General features: G+C 45.8%; 3 long non-coding RNA genes across 3 annotated transcripts; all 3 read left to right on the forward strand.

Annotated features, from left to right (window-relative positions):
* The first annotated feature begins 180 nt into the window (after window positions 1-180).
* Window positions 181-1,764, forward strand: LOC306817507. The gene is made up of 4 exons (XR_013778037.1): window positions 181-285; window positions 365-409; window positions 496-561; window positions 1,650-1,764. It is a non-coding gene; the product is annotated as an uncharacterized lncRNA (long non-coding RNA).
* Window positions 1,765-10,417: 8,653 nt separating this feature from the next.
* On the forward strand, window positions 10,418-12,038 carry LOC306817284. The gene is made up of 4 exons (XR_013778009.1): window positions 10,418-10,522; window positions 10,602-10,646; window positions 10,733-10,798; window positions 11,887-12,038. It is a non-coding gene; the product is annotated as an uncharacterized lncRNA (long non-coding RNA).
* An 8,223-nt stretch (window positions 12,039-20,261) lies between these two features.
* On the forward strand, window positions 20,262-21,852 carry LOC306817113. Its single transcript, XR_013777979.1, has 4 exons — window positions 20,262-20,366; window positions 20,446-20,490; window positions 20,577-20,642; window positions 21,738-21,852. It is a non-coding gene; the product is annotated as an uncharacterized lncRNA (long non-coding RNA).
* The last annotated feature ends 1,385 nt before the right edge of the window (window positions 21,853-23,237 follow it).

The raw sequence follows: 23,237 nt of genomic DNA on the forward strand, positions 1-23,237 counted from the left end.
GCTTAAGAGACACGTTGATGCCAATTTTATGTCAGTAATGGACAATGGACTGTGATTAAGATTTATCATTAATAATATATCCACTCCTTGTCTTGTAAAGTTTATGAGAAAGAGAGAGAGACACACACACACAATTTCAGCTGATTGGCAACAGCTGAAGCGCTTGCTTGATCAGCTATTTAAAGTCAAGCAAGTCCAGCAGATACCATTGTCTCTTTGTGATTGCAGTGATGGGAGCTTTTTGGGTGTTTCATTTTTGTGTCATGACTGTTTGGCTTGCCAAAGGTGTTTATATTTCTTCTTTTGTATGTTGTGCCATTAAGTAGCGTGCCCATTTGATTAATACCAAATCCTTTGTCTCTAGGTTTTTGTTGGCCAGCTGCTTACACAGATGAAAGATGGCATAATGGTAAGGAGAACAAACTGGTGGGTGAGAATATCAGTGACTAAATCTTTGGTGAGTTACTTTCCGATGTTTGTTTTTGTTTGCCACAGAGTTGCCTTCTAATGAGCTCTCCATAAAGAAGGCCCTTTCCGTGTTGGCGGAACGTGTAAAAGAAGGTGAGCAACGTCGCATTCAAATGCAAAAAAACTGCCTCACTGAAATTTAGGCCCCATCCACTCGTATCTGGATTATTTTTTTTTTTTTTTGAAAACTTAGTATTTTTCTCTCCCTTTTGGCCTCTCAGCCGCACGACAACTGAAATTAAAGTTTTGGTCACTATAAACGAAAACTTTGAGAAACTGATTCCAGGTGAAGCTTTTTAAAAACTACGTTTACTTGTATTTGTCTGACCAGTAAAAAAACGCTAAAACTGAGATTTCTGTAATATGAGAGTCATTAAGTCGACTTGCGTGTTGAGCATGCGTCATAACTAAGATGGCGGGCTACCGGTTTGTTTGCATGTGTTTACTGCTGTTAGGTTTAATTGCATGTCTACAACGCAACCTTGCGTTACTTCACCATGACAGGGCCGTGCGGCAGCGCATGAATATACTACGCCTAATCGTTTTCAATCCACCCCTTCTGTAAAAGATACTTACTGTGGATGCTCGCAATTTTCTTTCATGGTGTTGGATGTGAATGAAACGGCTATTGTCGCCACCTACTGGCCGGACATGCTCATGTGAGTGTTTTCATGTGGACTGAGGTATTTTTAAAAACTGTTGGTGTGGATGGGAATTTTTTCAAACTGAGGGGGGGAAACTGGGTTTTCAGAAATATCCGTATGTGTGGACTTGGCTTTGAATTACTAATTAAAATATTTTGGCGCATGTCTCCTCATCACACAAGTTTTGTTAGAAACGGTGGTTTGAAAAATACATCCTATTAATCTTAACTTCGCTGGGCCTGTCGTGTTCCGGCAATTAACATCCTCCTCCCTCATTCACTTCCCATGTGGTAAAGAGTTTCATGTATTTTGCTAAAGTTACTAACTGTAAACTTTAGGCAGAACCTGCAAAGTGCATTTTTTTTTTTAAATGCGGGCAGTTTACACTCCAAACCCAATAGAGAAATTTTACTAGAAAAAAATAACGTTTGGTATATGAAAAAAAATCACACTTTCAGCCATATCACCCAGCCCTAGTAACTTCCAGTTTGTCAGAAAATCACTTCATTGATTTAACTTCTTGTTCTTCCCTTTAAGTACAAATGGACACCAATGAAGTGGAAGCTATGGCCTTAAGTGGCCATGAGACTCGCAAGAACAGTCCCAAAGAGCTCAAAAACAAGGGAAGTCCTATCTACCTGCAACATCAAAAGCCAAGTATCAACCATAACATTACTGAGGACGGCAGCAACATGGGCAACTTGACGGCGGACGGCAGCGACATGGGCAACTTGACGGCGGACGGCAGCGACATGGGCAACATGACGGCGGACGGCAGCGACATGGGCAACATGACGGCGGACGGCAGCGACATGGGCAACATGACGGCGGACGGCAGCGACATGGGCAACATGACGGCGGACGGCAGCGACATGGGCAACATGACTGCGGACGGCAGCGACATGGGCAACATGACTGCTGACGGCAACAACAAAGTAAACATGACTGCTGACGGCGGCAACATGACTGCTGACGGCAGCGACAGGGGCAACATGACGGCTGACGGCAGCGACAAAGGCAACATGACTGCTGACGGCAGCGACAGAGGCAACATGACTGCTGATAGGGGCAACATGACTGCTGATGGCAGCGACAGAGGCAACATGACTGCTGACAGGGGCAACATGACTGCTGATGGCAGCGACAGAGGCAACATGACTGCTGACATGGGCAACATGACTGCTGACGGCAACAACAAAGTAAACGTGACTGCTGACGGCAACAACAAAGTAAACATGACTGCTGACGGCAGCAACATGACTGCTGACGGCAGCGACAGAGGCAACATGACTGCTGACAGGGGCAACATGACGGCTGATGGCAGCGACGGAGGCAACATGACTGCTGACGGCAGCGACAGAGGCAACATGACTGCTGACGGCGGCAACATGACTGCTGACGGCAGCGACATGATGGCTGACTGCAGCAACAGAGGCAACATGACTGCTGACGGCAGCGACATGATGGCTGACGGCAGCAACAGAGGCAACATGACTGCTGACAGGGGCAACATGACGGCTGATGGCAGCGACGGAGGCAACATGACGGCTGATGGCAGCGACAAAGGCAACATGACTGCTGACGGCAGCGACAGAGGCAACATGACTGCTGACAGAGGCAACATGACGGCTGATGGCAGCGACGGCGGCAACATGACTGCTGACAGGGGCAACATGACGGCTGATGGCAGCGACGGCGGCAACATGACTGCTGACAGGGGCAACATGACGGCTGATGGCAGCGACAGAGGCAACATGACTGCTGACAGGGGCAACATGACTGCTGATGGCAGGGACAGAGGCAACATGACTGCTGACATGGGCAACATGACTGCTGACGGCAACAACAAAGTAAACATGACTGCTGACGGCAACAACAAAGTAAACATGACTGCTGACGGCGGCAACATGACTGCTGACGGCAGCGACAGAGGCAACATGACTGCTGACAGGGGCAACATGACGGCTGATGGCAGCGACGGAGGCAACATGACTGCTGACGGCAGCGACATGATGGCTGACGGCAGCAACAGAGGCAACATGACTGCTGACGGAGGCAACATGACGGCTGATGGCAGCGACGGAGGCAACATGACGGCTGATGGCAGCGACGGAGGCAACATGACGGCTGATGGCAGCAACGGAGGCAACATGACTGCTGACGGCAGCGACAGAGGCAACATGACTGCTGACGGCGGCAACATGACTGCTGATGGCAGCGACATGATGGCTGACGGCAGCAACAGAGGCAACATGACTGCTGACGGGGTCAACATGACGGCTGATGGCAGCGACGGAGGCAACATGACGGCTGATGGCAGCGACGGAGGCAACATGACGGCTGATGGCAGCAACGGAGGCAACATGACTGCTGACGGCAGCGACAGAGGCAACATGACTGCTGACGGGGGCAACATGACGGCTGATGGCAGCGACGGAGGCAACATGACGGCTGATGGCAGCGACGGAGGCAACATGACTGCTGACGGCAGCGACAGAGGCAACATGACTGCTGACGGCGGCAACATGACTGCTGATGGCAGCGACAGAGGCAACATGACTGCTGACATGGGCAACATGACTGCTGACGGCAACAACAAAGTAAACATGACTGCTGACGGCAACAACAAAGTAAACATGACTGCTGACGGCAGCGACAGAGGCAACATGACTGCTGACAGGGGCAACATGACGGCTGATGGCAGCGACGGAGGCAACATGACTGCTGACGGCAGCGACATGATGGCTGACGGCAGCAACAGAGGCAACATGACTGCTGACAGGGGCAACATGACGGCTGATGGCAGCGACGGAGGCAACATGACGGCTGATGGCAGCAACGGAGGCAACATGACTGCTGACGGCAGCGACAGAGGCAACATGACTGCTGACAGGGGCAACATGACTGCTGACGGCGGCAACATGACTGCTGACGGCAGCAACAGAGGCAACATGACTGCTGACGGCAGCGACATGATGGCTGACGGCAGCAACAGAGGCAACATGACTGCTGACAGGGGCAACATGACGGCTGATGGCAGCGACGGAGGCAACATGACGGCTGATGGCAGCGACAAAGGCAACATGACTGCTGACGGCAGCGACAGAGGCAACATGACTGCTGACAGAGGCAACATGACGGCTGATGGCAGCGACGGCGGCAACATGACTGCTGACAGGGGCAACATGACGGCTGATGGCAGCGACGGCGGCAACATGACTGCTGACATGGGCAACATGACTGCTGACGGCAACAACAAAGTAAACATGACTGCTGACGGCAACAACAAAGTAAACATGACTGCTGACGGCGGCAACATGACTGCTGACGGCAGCGACAGAGGCAACATGACTGCTGACAGGGGCAACATGACGGCTGATGGCAGCGACGGAGGCAACATGACTGCTGACGGCAGCGACATGATGGCTGACGGCAGCAACAGAGGCAACATGACTGCTGACGGGGGCAACATGACGGCTGATGGCAGCGACGGAGGCAACATGACGGCTGATGGCAGCGACGGAGGCAACATGACGGCTGATGGCAGCAACGGAGGCAACATGACTGCTGACGGCAGCGACAGAGGCAACATGACTGCTGACGGCGGCAACATGACTGCTGACGGCAGCGACATGATGGCTGACGGCAGCAACAGAGGCAACATGACTGCTGACAGAGGCAACATGACGGCTGATGGCAGCGACGGCGGCAACATGACTGCTGACAGGGGCAACATGACGGCTGATGGCAGCGACGGAGGCAACATGGCGGCAACAAAGGCAACATGACTGCTGACGGCAGCGACAGAGGCAACATGACTGCTGACGGGGGCAACATGACGGCTGATGGCAGCGACGGAGGCAACATGACGGCTGATGGCAGCGACGGAGGCAACATGACGGCTGATGGCAGCAACGGAGGCAACATGACTGCTGACGGCAGCGACAGAGGCAACATGACTGCTGACGGCGGCGACATGACTGCTGACGGCAGCGACATGATGGCTGACGGCAGCAACGGAGGCAACATGACTGCTGACAGGGGCAACATGACGGCTGATGGCAGCGACAGAGGCAACATGACTGCTGACAGGGGCAACATGACTGCTGACGGCAGTGACAGAGGCAACATGACTGCTGACAGGGGCAACATGACTGCTGATGGCAGCGACAGAGGCAACATGACTGCTGACAGGGGCAACATGACGGCGGACGGCAGCAACGTGGGCAACATGACTGCGGACGGCAGTGACTCCTTTACGTCAGTCAAAGGCACCCACATCATGACGTCTGGCAACAGCTACCCCTTAACATCAGTCAAAGGCACCCACATCATGACGTCTGGCAACAGCAACCTCTTAACGGCAGTCAGCGGCACTCGCATCATGATGTCTGGCAACCTTAAAATGACATTGGGAAGTGGAAACAACATTCTTTTTGTGTAAGACGAAGTAGGGAATCGGTTTTAGATCCATGCAAGAGTTAATTTGCATCTGTCTGCATTTACCTTGTCTCTGCTTTTAAATAAAAGAGTTAAATGACATGCTCTGCTGCCAACAGCTCTGGTGTCTCATTTATAAAACGGTTCACGCAAATGTTCCCTTTGTAAATCTCGCTCCACCTGGAACTACACGCACCGAGACTTGTCCCGTTTCTTCCAATACGCACCCACATTCAACCATAGGCTACACTTTAAATGCAAAGCAGCTCGTGAATGAAAACTCGTCCAAAGGCAGATCAAAAGTTTCCAGCGCTGAAAACCGGAAGTTTAGATGACAAAACTTTTAAACCTGGAGAGGAACTTGTGAAGGTTAGAAAGTAAATATTGTACATTTGCTGCAGCAGAGTCACTCATAAATGAAACTATCTGAGAACGACTCCATGTTGCTTCTGCATTCACTCTCTCCTCCTACAGTGCAAAACGACCACCGTTCAACATGATGCATGAAAATATCTGGAACGTTTATGTATTGACGGGACCCACACTCATTTCTTCATGTAGCCTATTGTCAGTGCTCGTGTACATTTTTAGTATGGATTACGAGACCCCTATTCTCATATAACTTTGGACAGGTTTAGCATACTGGGTCCCATGTAACTTTAATTTCAGTTAGATTGGACAAGGTAAGGCTAGTTGCCATAAGAGACTAAAGGCACTTAATGTTTCCTTGAATGAATCAAGGTAGGCTCTAATTGTACCATTTTATCATTCACTGCTCTGCTAGTCACACAAACTCAATCTCTTAACATATTTAGAAAGATGGCTCCAGTATAATCCATCTGAAATTATGTAAGATTTTATTTTTTAAGACTAACTGGGCATACTAGAGTACATTTTGTCTCCAGTCCACCCCCTTACAGCGTCAGCAGGCACATTTCTCTTAAAGATAGTGAATTTTGTGTTTAGGACCCTTGGTTACAATGGCACAACGATTTTAATCATCTCAATCATGGAACATTGCTCCCTGTGGGAATTGTGTTGGATATCTTTTCTGTGAAATGTCCTCCACTGAAAAAAAGGAAACAATGAATCTCCATTATTTAATACCAAGTTAAACTTTGAGGATATCAATCTGACTATTTAGGAAGAACAAGTGATTGTGAATCAAGTTCACATGCTTTAGTGCAAATGAAAGTACTTCTTGACTGATTGTTTTCAAGATTTGTGTTCTGCTGGTGTCCTTACTGGTAGCATAATGTAACTGCAGCCAAATCAGGTTGGCCAGGTAGCCCAATTCACCAGGGTGGCTTATTTATACATTTGATCACAAGGTTTGCTTCCTGTCTCTGGAGCATAGAAATCCCTGAGTACACCATCCGCTGACTCCAGTGTCAGGCATGCCCAGAGGCTGTTGGGAATGCATACAGGCATGTGGGAGGAAATGAAGACAATGAAGTGCTGTGATCAAAATCACGCAAAGTTGGATCAGGCAGTGATTCAAACATTTTACTTAGATTTTCGGTGTGGTTTTGAATCCAGCCCTCAATAGGTTAATGACTTTCATTTCATTGTAATTTCATATTGTGCACAAATTATATACTGTTATGTTCAATAGCAAAGATTTTCAGTCTGACTGATTTCTTTATCAAGATCTGATGTATGATTAAGTGTTCCCTTAATGTTTATGCGCAGTATATAACCACAGCTATAATAAATTGTACACTAGAGTGCAATTACACTAGCATCGTTGTCCCGTACCATGACTAATGCAAGTTGTTTTTGGTATTTTATATAGGCCTATATATTAATATTCGCAGCCTTGATGTTTTCAATCTAGTCAAACTGAATCTGAGTTCTATGTGAATAATAAGGGAGGTGTCGTTTTAGCAGACACTAGAAGATTCATCTTAATCCAAAAATCACATATTACAATCCATTATAATTAGTACGTACCATTTCAAAAAATGTTTCTCCAAGTAAAGGATAACATAATATATTCAATAGCAAAGATTTTCAGTCTGACTGATTTCTTTATCAAGATCTGATGTATGATTAAGTGTTCCCTTAATGTTTATGAGCAGTATATAACCACAGCTATAATAAATTGTACACTAGAGTGCAATTACACTAGCATCGTTGTCCCGTACCATGACTCCAACTGTTAGGAACCTAGGAGTTCTGTTTGATCAGGATACACATAACACATAAGGATACATGGTTTTATGTCCCTGCCAATAAACAAGGATTCTCATCTCTGGAAATATTCATTTCTGCCAGGTATCGATCCACTTCAATTACCAAATCTGCCACCACACTTGAGCTCCTCCTGCTGCTGCTGCTTATGGCGTCATCCAACAGCTGGTTAATGGACGAGCCTTCTACTCTCTGGCCTTCTCCTTGGCCTCATGATATTTGTAATCCACAATGGCTTTCAGAGCCTGAGGGTGAAAAGAAGAGCTGTTATGATGACCAACATTAAAATGAACACCTTGGCTCTGTTCACGCACACAGACCTTTCTACTGAGGAGAATATAGTTGGGATCCAATTACATGCATGAGCTCCCTGAAGCCAACTTCCTCTACAATGGAGAACAGCTGGGATTCCTCAATACTTGAAACATTTTTGGAGGATGCGATACGGTGAATGAACCAATGACATGATCTGTCCAAACCGAGGCCTTGTTTGTCATTGGTTACGTCATTTTCTGGAAACGATACTCTGAGCACAGTTTCATTTGACACAACCACCTTTACTCTAGACAAGCACCAATGCCTAAATTCATTTGTCCCATCACCACTTTTGCCTGTTAAAAGTCCTCCGCACTACTCCTAATAGTTTCACACATTTGGAATGCTTTAAAGGGCTAACACTCTTTTTAAATAACTCATCTTCACAAGGATCTAGTCTTTACTTTGAGGTCAAATTCTTAGAAAATGGCAAAATTTGAAAGGCAACTAGGAGCAACTCTTAAGAGGCTTTGTGATTACAGTTCCTGGAGAATGCTTCTAACAACATCTTCACATTATCTCTGGGGAATGTAGTCCCTTGAAATGACACACTGACACACACACACACACACACACACACACACACACACACACACACACACACACACACACACACACACACACACACACACACACACACACACACACACACACACACACACACACACACACACACACACACACACACACACACACACACACACACACACACACACACACACACACACACACATATATACCGTAAATTTCGGACTATAAGCCGCTACTTTTTGTCGCGGTTTTTAACACTGCGGCTTTTAAAACGATGCGGCTTATTTATGGATTTTTCTTGCGGGACAATGAGCTTGTGCCGCAAAAACATTTGACTTCGTCACATCGGATCTTAATATCAGTCATTTTGCGCTTTATGCACGCACCCTCATCATGGAAAACACACGGAGAAATGCATATGATGCAGCTTTCAAGTTAAAGGCGATCGAACTGGCTGTCAAAGAAGGAAATAGAGCTGCTGCACGTAAAGTTGACACTGACAGCGACAACGAAAAAGAGACTGAGGAAGTGAGTAATGAAGTCTTTCTGAGTCAGTGAATGGATGGACTTTTTCCTGTGAAATATATTACGGTAATCTTTTTCATCAGCCGCGTTACAGACACTGTTTGATAAAGGATTTCCACTAGGCTTCATATTTGCGGATGTTACCAGTAGTACGTATTTCATTAAAAGTTAAAAAAAATGTTTTTGTGTCACGTCTTTCCGTGTAAATAGCTCTTGTTATAACGTGGACACCTGCGGCTTATAATCAAGTGCGGCTTATATATGTACAAATACATTTTTTTACCTATTTTTAGCCGGTGCGGCTTATATCCAGGTGCGCTCAATAGTCCGGAATTTACGGTGTATATATATATATATATATATATATATATATATATATATATATACATATATATATATACACATACATATATATATATATATACATACACATACATATATATATACATACACACACACACACACACACACACATATATATATATATAATGTGTATGTGTAAATGTATATATATATATATATATATATATATATATATATATATATATATATATATATATGTATATATACACCGGTATATATATATATATATATATTACTAATGTCACTTTGACTCTGATAAGAACTCTGTATGCCTTGCAAATAAATCATTTTTTGTAATAGCTGACTCTGAATAATAAAGAAAGCAAAGATCATATAGCTGGTCAAACTTAGTTATCAAAGTACCAACAAACAATTTTAATTCAGGCACCAAACTATACAGACGGCCGAAATAACCGAGCATCCAATTGTCATGACCCGGCTCAGCAGGTCACAACAAAACATGAGAGACACAGAAGGTTAAAGTGTAAATAATTCTTTATTCACCCAAGTGTCTCCCAAAACAATTCTTAATTAGCCAAATTAATCTTAATTTAGTTAAACTCTTCATTTCCAAACGAAGACAAAGACTCAAACAAACTGCATGTTACCTGAGGAGAAGAGCAGTTAGTGCAGGAGAAGCAGAGAGGGGTGACTGCAGGAGTTTAAGTAACCACAGGTGTGCTAGTTTACTCCAATACACAGAGAGTTAATACAAAGGAATCTGTATTTAATTTAAGAATTCCTGCTTTTCCCTTGAAGCTTAAGAGACACGTTGATGCCAATTTTATGTCAGTAATGGACAATGGACTGTGATTAAGATTTATCATTAATAATATATCCACTCCTTGTCTTGTAAAGTTTATGAGAAAGAGAGAGAGACACACACACACAATTTCAGCTGATTGGCAACAGCTGAAGCGCTTGCTTGATCAGCTATTTAAAGTCAAGCAAGTCCAGCAGATACCATTGTCTCTTTGTGATTGCAGTGATGGGAGCTTTTTGGGTGTTTCATTTTTGTGTCATGACTGTTTGGCTTGCCAAAGGTGTTTATATTTCTTCTTTTGTATGTTGTGCCATTAAGTAGCGTGCCCATTTGATTAATACCAAATCCTTTGTCTCTAGGTTTTTGTTGGCCAGCTGCTTACACAGATGAAAGATGGCATAATGGTAAGGAGAACAAACTGGTGGGTGAGAATATCGGTGACTAAATCTTTGGTGAGTTACTTTCCGATGTTTGTTTTTGTTTGCCACAGAGTTGCCTTCTAATGAGCTCTCCATAAAGAAGGCCCTTTCCGTGTTGGCGGAACGTGTAAAAGAAGGTGAGCAACGTCGCATTCAAATGCAAAAAAACTGCCTCACTGAAATTTAGGCCCCATCCACTCGTATCTGGATTATTATTTTTTTTTTTTGAAAACTTAGTATTTTTCTCTCCCTTTTGGCCTCTCAGCCGCACGACAACTGAAATTAAAGTTTTGGTCACTATAAACGAAAACTTTGAGAAACTGATTCCAGGTGAAGCTTTTTAAAAACTACGTTTACTTGTATTTGTCTGACCAGTAAAAAAACGCTAAAACTGAGATTTCTGTAATATGAGAGTCATTAAGTCGACTTGCGTGTTGAGCATGCGTCATAACTAAGATGGCGGGCTACCGGTTTGTTTGCATGTGTTTACTGCTGTTAGGTTTAATTGCATGTCTACAACGCAACCTTGCGTTACTTCACCATGACAGGGCCGTGCGGCAGCGCATGAATATACTACGCCTAATCGTTTTCAACCCACCCCTTCTGTAAAAGATACTTACTGTGGATGCTCGCAATTTTCTTTCATGGTGTTGGATGTGAATGAAACGGCTATTGTCGCCACCTACTGGCCGGACATGCTCATGTGAGTGTTTTCATGTGGACTGAGGTATTTTTAAAAACGGTTGGTGTGGATGGGAATTTTTTCAAACTGAGGGGGGGAAACTGGGTTTTCAGAAATATCCGTATGTGTGGACTTGGCTTTGAATTACTAATTAAAATATTTTGGCGCATGTCTCCTCATCACACAAGTTTTGTTAGAAACGGTTGTTTGAAAAATACATCCTATTAATCTTAACTTCGCTGGGCCTGTCGTGTTCCGGCAATTAACATCCTCCTCCCTCATTCACTTCCCATGTGGTAAAGAGTTTGCTGTATTTTGCTAAAGTTACTAACTGTATACTTTAGGCAGAACCTGCAAAGTGCATTTTTTTTTTTAAATGCGGGCAGTTTACACTCCAAACCCAATAGAGAAATTTTACTAGAAAAAAATAACGTTTGGTATATGAAAAAAAATCACACTTTCAGCCATATCACCCAGCCCTAGTAACTTCCAGTTTGTCAGAAAATCACTTCATTGATTTAACTTCTTGTTCTTCCCTTTAAGTACAAATGGACACCAATGAAGTGGAAGCTATGGCCTTAAGTGGCCATGAGACTCGCAAGAACAGTCACAAAGAGCTCAAAAACAAGGGAAGTCCTATCTACCTGCAACATCAAAAGCCAAGTATCAACCATAACATTACTGAGGACGGCAGCAACATGGGCAACTTGACGGCGGACGGCAGCGACATGGGCAACTTGACGGCGGACGGCAGCGACATGGGCAACATGACGGCGGACGGCAGCGACATGGGCAACATGACGGCGGACGGCAGCGACATGGGCAACATGACGGCGGACGGCAGCGACATGGGCAACATGACTGCGGACGGCAGCGACATGGGCAACATGACTGCTGACGGCAACAACAAAGTAAACATGACTGCTGACGGCGGCAACATGACTGCTGACGGCAGCGACAGAGGCAACATGACAGCTGACAGGGGCAACATGACGGCTGACGGCAGCGACAAAGGCAACATGACTGCTGACGGCAGCGACAGAGGCAACATGACTGCTGATAGGGGCAACATGACTGCTGATGGCAGCGACAGAGGCAACATGACTGCTGACAGGGGCAACATGACTGCTGATGGCAGCGACAGAGGCAACATGACTGCTGACATGGGCAACATGACTGCTGACGGCAACAAAGTAAACGTGACTGCTGACGGCAACAACAAAGTAAACATGACTGCTGACGGCGGCAACATGACTGCTGACGGCAGCGACAGAGGCAACATGACTGCTGACAGGGGCAACATGACGGCTGATGGCAGCGACGGAGGCAACATGACTGCTGACGGCAGCAACGGAGGCAACATGACTGCTGACGGCAGCGACAGAGGCAACATGACTGCTGACGGCGGCAACATGACTGCTGACGGCAGCGACATGATGGCTGACGGCAGCAACAGAGGCAACATGACTGCTGACGGCAGCGACATGATGGCTGACGGCAGCAACAGAGGCAACATGACTGCTGACAGGGGCAACATGACGGCTGATGGCAGCGACGGAGGCAACATGACGGCTGATGGCAGCGACAAAGGCAACATGACTGCTGACGGCAGCGACAGAGGCAACATGACTGCTGACAGAGGCAACATGACGGCTGATGGCAGCGACGGCGGCAACATGACTGCTGACAGGGGCAACATGACGGCTGATGGCAGCGACGGCGGCAACATGACTGCTGACAGGGGCAACATGACGGCTGATGGCAGCGACAGAGGCAACATGACTGCTGACATGGGCAACATGACTGCTGACGGCAACAACAAAGTAAACATGACTGCTGACGGCAACAACAAAGTAAACATGACTGCTGACGGCGGCAACATGACTGCTGACGGCAGCGACAGAGGCAACATGACTGCTGACAGGGGCAACATGACGGCTGATGGCAGCGACGGAGGCAACATGACTGCTGACGGCAGCGACATGATGGCTGACGGCAGCAACAGAGGCAACATGACTGCTGACGGGGGCAACATGACTGCTGATGGCAGCGACATGATGGCTGACGGCAGCAACAGAGGCAACATGACTGCTGACGGGGGCAACATGACGGCTGATGGCAGCGACGGAGGCAACATGACGGCTGATGGCAGCAACGGAGGCAACATGACTGCTGACGGCAGCGACAGAGGCAACATGACTGCTGACGGCGGCAACATGACTGCTGATGGCAGCGACAGAGGCAACATGACTGCTGACATGGGCAACATGACTGCTGACGGCAACAACAAAGTAAACATGACTGCTGACGGCAACAACAAAGTAAACATGACTGCTGACGGCGGCAACATGACTGCTGACGGCAGCGACAGAGGCAACATGACTGCTGACAGGGGCAACATGACGGCTGATGGCAGCGACGGAGGCAACATGACTGCTGACGGCAGCGACATGATGGCTGACGGCAGCAACAGAGGCAACATGACTGCTGACAGGGGCAACATGACGGCTGATGGCAGCGACGGAGGCAACATGACGGCTGATGGCAGCAACGGAGGCAACATGACTGCTGACGGCAGCGACAGAGGCAACATGACTGCTGACAGGGGCAACATGACTGCTGACGGCGGCAACATGACTGCTGACGGCAGCAACAGAGGCAACATGACTGCTGACGGCAGCGACATGATGGCTGACGGCAGCAACAGAGGCAACATGACTGCTGACAGGGGCAACATGACGGCTGATGGCAGCGACGGAGGCAACATGACGGCTGATGGCAGCGACAAAGGCAACATGACTGCTGACGGCAGCGACAGAGGCAACATGACTGCTGACAGAGGCAACATGACGGCTGATGGCAGCGACGGCGGCAACATGACTGCTGACAGGGGCAACATGACGGCTGATGGCAGCGACGGCGGCAACATGACTGCTGACATGGGCAACATGACTGCTGACGGCAACAACAAAGTAAACATGACTGCTGACGGTAACAACAAAGTAAACATGACTGCTGACGGCGGCAACATGACTGCTGACGGCAGCGACAGAGGCAACATGACTGCTGACAGGGGCAACATGACGGCTGATGGCAGCGACGGAGGCAACATGACGGCTGATGGCAGCGACGGAGGCAACATGACGGCTGATGGCAGCAACGGAGGCAACATGACTGCTGACGGCAGCGACAGAGGCAACATGACTGCTGACGGCAGCGACATGATGGCTGACGGCAGCAACAGAGGCAACATGACTGCTGACAGAGGCAACATGACGGCTGATGGCAGCGACGGCGGCAACATGACTGCTGACAGGGGCAACATGACGGCTGATGGCAGCGACGGAGGCAACATGACGGCTGATGGCGGCAACAAAGGCAACATGACTGCTGACGGCAGCGACAGAGGCAACATGACTGCTGACGGGGGCAACATGACGGCTGATGGCAGCGACGGAGGCAACATGACGGCTGATGGCAGCGACGGAGGCAACATGACGGCTGATGGCAGCAACGGAGGCAACATGACTGCTGACGGCAGCGACAGAGGCAACATGACTGCTGACGGCGGCAACATGACTGCTGACGGCAGCGACATGATGGCTGACGGCAGCAACGGAGGCAACATGACTGCTGACAGGGGCAACATGACGGCTGATGGCAGCGACAGAGGCAACATGACTGCTGACAGGGGCAACATGACTGCTGACGGCAGTGACAGAGGCAACATGACTGCTGACAGGGGCAACATGACTGCTGATGGCAGCGACAGAGGCAACATGACTGCTGACAGGGGCAACATGACGGCGGACGGCAGCAACGTGGGCAACATGACTGCGGACGGCAGTGACTCCTTTACGTCAGTCAAAGGCACCCACATCATGACGTCTGGCAACAGCTACCCCTTAACATCAGTCAAAGGCACCCACATCATGACGTCTGGCAACAGCAACCTCTTAACGGCAGTCAGCGGCACTCGCATCATGATGTCTGGCAACCTTAAAATGACATTGGGAAGTGGAAACAACATTCTTTTTGTGTAAGACGAAGTAGGGAATCGGTTTTAGATCCATGCAAGAGTTAATTTGCATCTGTCTGCATTTACCTTGTCTCTGCTTTTAAATAAAAGAGTTAAATGACATGCTCTGCTGCCAACAGCTCTGGTGTCTCATTTATAAAACGGTTCACGCAAATGTTCCCTTTGTAAATCTCGCTCCACCTGGAACTACACGCACCGAGACTTGTCCCGTTTCTTCCAATACGCACCCACATTCAACCATAGGCTACACTTTAAATGCAAAGCAGCTCGTGAATGAAAACTCGTCCAAAGGCAGATCAAAAGTTTCCAGCGCTGAAAACCGGAAGTTTAGATGACAAAACTTTTAAACCTGGAGAGGAACTTGTGAAGGTTAGAAAGTAAATATTGTACATTTGCTGCAGCAGAGTCACTCATAAATGAAACTATCTGAGAACGACTCCATGTTGCTTCTGCATTCACTCTCTCCTCCTACAGTGCAAAACGACCACCGTTCAACATGATGCATGAAAATATCTGGAACGTTTATGTATTGACGGGACCCACACTCATTTCTTCATGTAGCCTATTGTCAGTGCTCGTGTACATTTTTAGTATGGATTACGAGACCCCTATTCTCATATAACTTTGGACAGGTTTAGCATACTGGGTCCCATGTAACTTTAATTTCAGTTAGATTGGACAAGGTAAGGCTAGTTGCCATAAGAGACTAAAGGCACTTAAAGTTTCCTTGAATGAATCAAGGTAGGCTCTAATTGTACCATTTTATCATTCACTGCTCTGCTAGTCACACAAACTCAATCTCTTAACATATTTAGAAAGATGGCTCCAGTATAATCCATCTGAAATTATGTAAGATTTTATTTTTTAAGACTAACTGGGCATACTAGAGTACATTTTGTCTCCAGTCCACCCCCTTACAGCGTCAGCAGGCACATTTCTCTTAAAGATAGTGAATTTTGTGTTTAGGACCCTTGGTTACAATGGCACAACGATTTTAATCATCTCAATCATGGAACATTGCTCCCTGTGGGAATTGTGTTGGATATCTTTTCTGTGAAATGTCCTCCACTGAAAAAAAGGAAACAATGAATCTCCATTATTTAATACCAAGTTAAACTTTGAGGATATCAATCTGACTATTTAGGAAGAACAAGTGATTGTGAATCAAGTTCACATGCTTTAGTGCAAATGAAAGTACTTCTTGACTGATTGTTTTCAAGATTTGTGTTCTGCTGGTGTCCTTACTGGTAGCATAATGTAACTGCAGCCAAATCAGGTTGGCCAGGTAGCCCAATTCACCAGGGTGGCTTATTTATACATTTGATCACAAGGTTTGCTTCCTGTCTCTGGAGCATAGAAATCCCTGAGTACACCATCCGCTGACTCCAGTGTCAGGCATGCCCAGAGGCTGTTGGGAATGCATACAGGCATGTGGGAGGAAATGAAGACAATGAAGTGCTGTGATCAAAATCACGCAAAGTTGGATCAGGCAGTGATTCAAACATTTTACTTAGATTTTCGGTGTGGTTTTGAATCCAGCCCTCAATAGGTTAATGACTTTCATTTCATTGTAATTTCATATTGTGCACAAATTATATACTGTTATGTTCAATAGCAAAGATTTTCAGTCTGACTGATTTCTTTATCAAGATCTGATGTATGATTAAGTGTTCCCTTAATGTTTATGCGCAGTATATAACCACAGCTATAATAAATTGTACACTAGAGTGCAATTACACTAGCATCGTTGTCCCGTACCATGACTAATGCAAGTTGTTTTTGGTATTTTATATAGGCCTATATATTAATATTCGCAGCCTTGATGTTTTCAATCTAGTCAAACTGAATCTGAGTTCTATGTGAATAATAAGGGAGGTGTCGTTTTAGCAGACACTAGAAGATTCATCTTAATCCAAAAATCACATATTACAATCCATTATAATTAGTACGTACCATTTCAAAAAATGTTTCTCCAAGTAAAGGATAACATAATATATTCAATAGCAAAGATTTTCAGTCTGACTGATTTCTTTATCAAGATCTGATGTATGATTAAGTGTTCCCTTAATGTTTATGAGCAGTATATAACCACAGCTATAATAAATTGTACACTAGAGTGCAATTACACTAGCATCGTTGTCCCGTACCATGACTCCAACTGTTAGGAACCTAGGAGTTCTGTTTGATCAGGATACACATAACACATAAGGATACATGGTTTTATGTCCCTGCCAATAAACAAGGATTCTCATCTCTGGAAATATTCATTTCTGCCAGGTATCGATCCACTTCAATTACCAAATCTGCCACCACACTTGAGCTCCTCCTGCTGCTGCTGCTTATGGCGTCATCCAACAGCTGGTTAATGGACGAGCCTTCTGGATCTACTCTCTGGCCTTCTCCTTGGCCTCATGATATTTGTAATCCACAATGGCTTTCAGAGCCTGAGGGTGAAAAGAAGAGCTGTTATGATGACCAACATTAAAATGAACACCTTGGCTCTGTTCACGCACACAGACCTTTCTACTGAGGAGAATATAGTTGGGATCCAATTACATGCATGAGCTCCCTGAAGCCAACTTCCTCTACAATGGAGAACAGCTGGGATTCCTCAATACTTGAAACATTTTTGGAGGATGCGATACGGTGAATGAACCAATGACATGATCTGTCCAAACCGAGGCCTTGTTTGTCATTGGTTACGTCATTTTCTGGAAACGATACTCTGAGCACAGTTTCATTTGACACAACCACCTTTACTCTAGACAAGCACCAATGCCTAAATTCATTTGTCCCATCACCACTTTTGCCTGTTAAAAGTCCTCCGCACTACTCCTAATAGTTTCACACATTTGGAATGCTTTAAAGGGCTAACACTCTTTTTAAATAACTCATCTTCACAAGGATCTAGTCTTTACTTTGAGGTCAAATTCTTAGAAAATGGCAAAATTTGAAAGGCAACTAGGAGCAACTCTTAAGAGGCTTTGTGATTACAGTTCCTGGAGAATGCTTCTAACAACATCTTCACATTATCTCTGGGGAATGTAGTCCCTTGAAATGACACACTGACACACACACACACACGCACGCACGCACGCACGCACGCACGCACGCACGCACGCACGCACGCACGCACGCACGCACACACACACACACACACACACACACACACACACACACACACACACACACACACACACACACACACACACACACACACACACACACACACACACACACACACACACACACACACACACACACATATATATACCGTAAATTTCGGACTATAAGCCGCTACTTTTTGTCGCGGTTTTTAACACTGCGGCTTTTAAAACGATGCGGCTTATTTATGGATTTTTCTTGCGGGACAATGAGCTTGTGCCGCAAAAACATTTGACTTCGTCACATCGGATCTTAATATCAGTCATTTTGCGCTTTATGCACGCACCCTCATCATGGAAAACACACGGAGAAATACATATGATGCAGCTTTCAAGTTAAAGGCGATCGAACTGGCTGTCAAAGAAGGAAATAGAGCTGCTGCACGTAAAGTTGACACTGACAGCGACAACGAAAAAGAGACTGAGGAAGTGAGTAATGAAGTCTTTCTGAGTCAGTGAATGGATGGACTTTTTCCTGTGAAATATATTACGGTAATCTTTTTCATCAGCCGCGTTACAGACACTGTTTGATAAAGGATTTCCACTAGGCTTCATATTTGCGGATGTTACCAGTAGTACGTATTTCATTAAAAGTTAAAAAAAATGTTTTTGTGTCACGTCTTTCCGTGTAAATAGCTCTTGTTATAACGTGGACACCTGCGGCTTATAATCAAGTGCGGCTTATATATGTACAAATACATTTTTTTACCTATTTTTAGCCGGTGCGGCTTATATCCAGGTGCGCTCAATAGTCCGGAATTTACGGTGTATATATATATATATATATATATATATATATATATATATATATATATATATATATATATATATACACATACATATATATATATATATACATACACATACATATATATATACATACACACACACACACACACACACATATATATATATATAATGTGTATGTGTAAATGTATATATATATATATATATATATATATATATATATATATGTATATATACACCGGTATATATATATATATATATATTACTAATGTCACTTTGACTCTGATAAGAACTCTGTATGCCTTGCAAATAAATCATTTTTTGTAATAGCTGACTCTGAATAATAAAGAAAGCAAAGATCATATAGCTGGTCAAACTTAGTTATCAAAGTACCAACAAACAATTTTAATTCAGGCACCAAACTATACAGACGGCCGAAATAACCGAGCATCCAATTGTCATGACCCGGCTCAGCAGGTCACAACAAAACATGAGAGACACAGAAGGTTAAAGTGTAAATAATTCTTTATTCACCCAAGTGTCTCCCAAAACAATTCTTAATTAGCCAAATTAATCTTAATTTAGTTAAACTCTTCATTTCCAAACGAAGACAAAGACTCAAACAAACTGCATGTTACCTGAGGAGAAGAGCAGTTAGTGCAGGAGAAGCAGAGAGGGGTGACTGCAGGAGTTTAAGTAACCACAGGTGTGCTAGTTTACTCCAATACACAGAGAGTTAATACAAAGGAATCTGTATTTAATTTAAGAATTCCTGCTTTTCCCTTGAAGCTTAAGAGACACGTTGATGCCAATTTTATGTCAGTAATGGACAATGGACTGTGATTAAGATTTATCATTAATAATATATCCACTCCTTGTCTTGTAAAGTTTATGAGAAAGAGAGAGAGACACACACACACAATTTCAGCTGATTGGCAACAGCTGAAGCGCTTGCTTGATCAGCTATTTAAAGTCAAGCAAGTCCAGCAGATACCATTGTCTCTTTGTGATTGCAGTGATGGGAGCTTTTTGGGTGTTTCATTTTTGTGTCATGACTGTTTGGCTTGCCAAAGGTGTTTATATTTCTTCTTTTGTATGTTGTGCCATTAAGTAGCGTGCCCATTTGATTAATACCAAATCCTTTGTCTCTAGGTTTTTGTTGGCCAGCTGCTTACACAGATGAAAGATGGCATAATGGTAAGGAGAACAAACTGGTGGGTGAGAATATCAGTGACTAAATCTTTGGTGAGTTACTTTCCGATGTTTGTTTTTGTTTGCCACAGAGTTGCCTTCTAATGAGCTCTCCATAAAGAAGGCCCTTTCCGTGTTGGCGGAACGTGTAAAAGAAGGTGAGCAACGTCGCATTCAAATGCAAAAAAACTGCCTCACTGAAATTTAGGCCCCATCCACTCGTATCTGGATTATTATTATTATTTTTTTGAAAACTTAGTATTTTTCTCTCCCTTTTGGCCTCTCAGCCGCACGACAACTGAAATTAAAGTTTTGGTCACTATAAACGAAAACTTTGAGAAACTGATTCCAAGGTGAAGCTTTTTAAAAACTACGTTTACTTGTATTTGTCTGACCAGTAAAAAAACGCTAAAACTGAGATTTCTGTAATATGAGAGTCATTAAGTCGACTTGCGTGTTGAGCATGCGTCATAACTAAGATGGCGGGCTACCGGTTTGTTTGCATGTGTTTACTGCTGTTCGGTTTAATTGCATGTCTACAACGCAACCTTGCGTTACTTCACCATGACAGGGCCGTGCGGCAGCGCATGAATATACTACGCCTAATCGTTTTCAACCCACCCCTTCTGTAAAAGATACTTACTGTGGATGCTCGCAATTTTCTTTCATGGTGTTGGATGTGAATGAAACGGCTATTGTCGCCACCTACTGGCCGGACATGCTCATGTGAGTGTTTTCATGTGGACTGAGGTATTTTTAAAAACGGTTGGTGTGGATGGGAATTTTTTCAAACTGAGGGGGGGAAACTGGGTTTTCAGAAATATCCGTATGTGTGGACTTGGCTTTGAATTACTAATTAAAATATTTTGGCGCATGTCTCCTCATCACACAAGTTTTGTTAGAAACGGTTGTTTGAAAAATACATCCTATTAATCTTAACTTCGCTGGGCCTGTCGTGTTCCGGCAATTAACATCCTCCTCCCTCATTCACTTCCCATGTGGTAAAGAGTTTGCTGTATTTTGCTAAAGTTACTAACTGTATACTTTAGGCAGAACCTGCAAAGTGCTTTTTTTTTTTTTTTTAAATGCGGGCAGTTTACACTCCAAACCCAGTAGAGAAATTTTACTAGAAAAAAATAACGTTTGGTATATGAAAAAAAAATCACACTTTCAGCCATATCACCCAGCCCTAGTAACTTCCAGTTTGTCAGAAAATCACTTCATTGATTTAACTTCTTGTTCTTCCCTTTAAGTACAAATGGACACCAATGAAGTGGAAGCTATGGCCTTAAGTGGCCATGAGACTCGCAAGAACAGTCCCAAAGAGCTCAAAAACAAGGGAAGTCCTATCTACCTGCAACATCAAAAGCCAAGTATCAACCATAACATTACTGAGGACGGCAGCAACATGGTCAACTTGACGGCGGACGGCAGCGACATGGGCAACTTGACGGCGGACGGCAGCGACATGGGCAACATGACGGCGGACGGCAGCGACATGGGCAACATGACGGCGGACGGCAGCGACATGGGCAACATGACGGCGGACGGCAGCGACATGGGCAACATGACGGCGGACGGCAGCGACATGGGCAACATGACGGCGGACGGCAGCGACATGGGCAACATGACTGCGGATGGCAGCGACATGGGCAACATGACTGCTGATAGCAACGACAAGGGCAACATGACTGCTGACGGCAACAACAAAGTAAACATGACTGCTGACGGCGGCAACATGACTGCTGACGGCAGCGACGGAGGCAACATGACGGCTGATGGCAGCGACAAAGGCAACATGACTGCTGACGGCAGCGACATGATGGCTGACGGCAGCAACAGAGGCAACATGACTGCTGACAGGGGCAACATGACTGCTGATGGCAGCGACGGAGGCAACATGACTGCTGACGGCAGCGACATGATGGCTGACGGCAGCAACAGAGGCAACATGACTGCTGACCGGGGCAACATGACTGCTGATGGCAGCGACAAAGGCAACATGACTGCTGACGGCAGCGACAGAGGCAACATGACTGCTGACAGGGGCAACATGACTGCTGATGGCAGCGACAGAGGCAACATGACTGCTGACAGGGGCAACATGACTGCTGATGGCAGCGACAGAGGCAACATGACTGCTGACAGGGGCAACATGACTGCTGATGGCAGCGACAGAGGCAACATGACTGCTGACAGGGGCAACATGACTGCTGATGGCAGCGACAGAGGCAACATGACTGCTGACAGGGGCAACATGACTGCTGATGGCAGCGACGGCGGCAACATGACTGCCGACGGCAGCGACATGATGGCTGACAGCAGCAACATGACTGCTGACAGGGGCAACATGACGGCTGATGGCAGAGACGGAGGCAACATGACGGCTGATGGCAGCGACGGAGGCAACATGACTGCTGACAGGGGCAACATGACTGCTGATGGCAGCGACAGAAGCAACATGACGGCTGATGGCAGCGACGGAGGCAACATGACTGCTGACGGCAGCGACATGATGGCTGACAGCAGCAACGGAGGCAACATGACTGCTGACAGGGGCAACATGACGGCTGATGGCAGCGACGGAGGCAACATGACGGCTGATGGCAGCGACATGATGGCTGACAGCAGCAACGGAGGCAACATGACTGCTGACAGGGGCAACATGACGGCTGATGGCAGCGACAAAGGCAACATGACTGCTGACGGCAGCGACATGATGGCTGACGGCAGCAACAGAGGCAACATGACTG

Source organism: Symphodus melops, assembly GCF_947650265.1.
Source record: "Symphodus melops genome assembly, chromosome: 21".
NCBI lineage: Eukaryota > Metazoa > Chordata > Actinopteri > Labriformes > Labridae > Symphodus > Symphodus melops.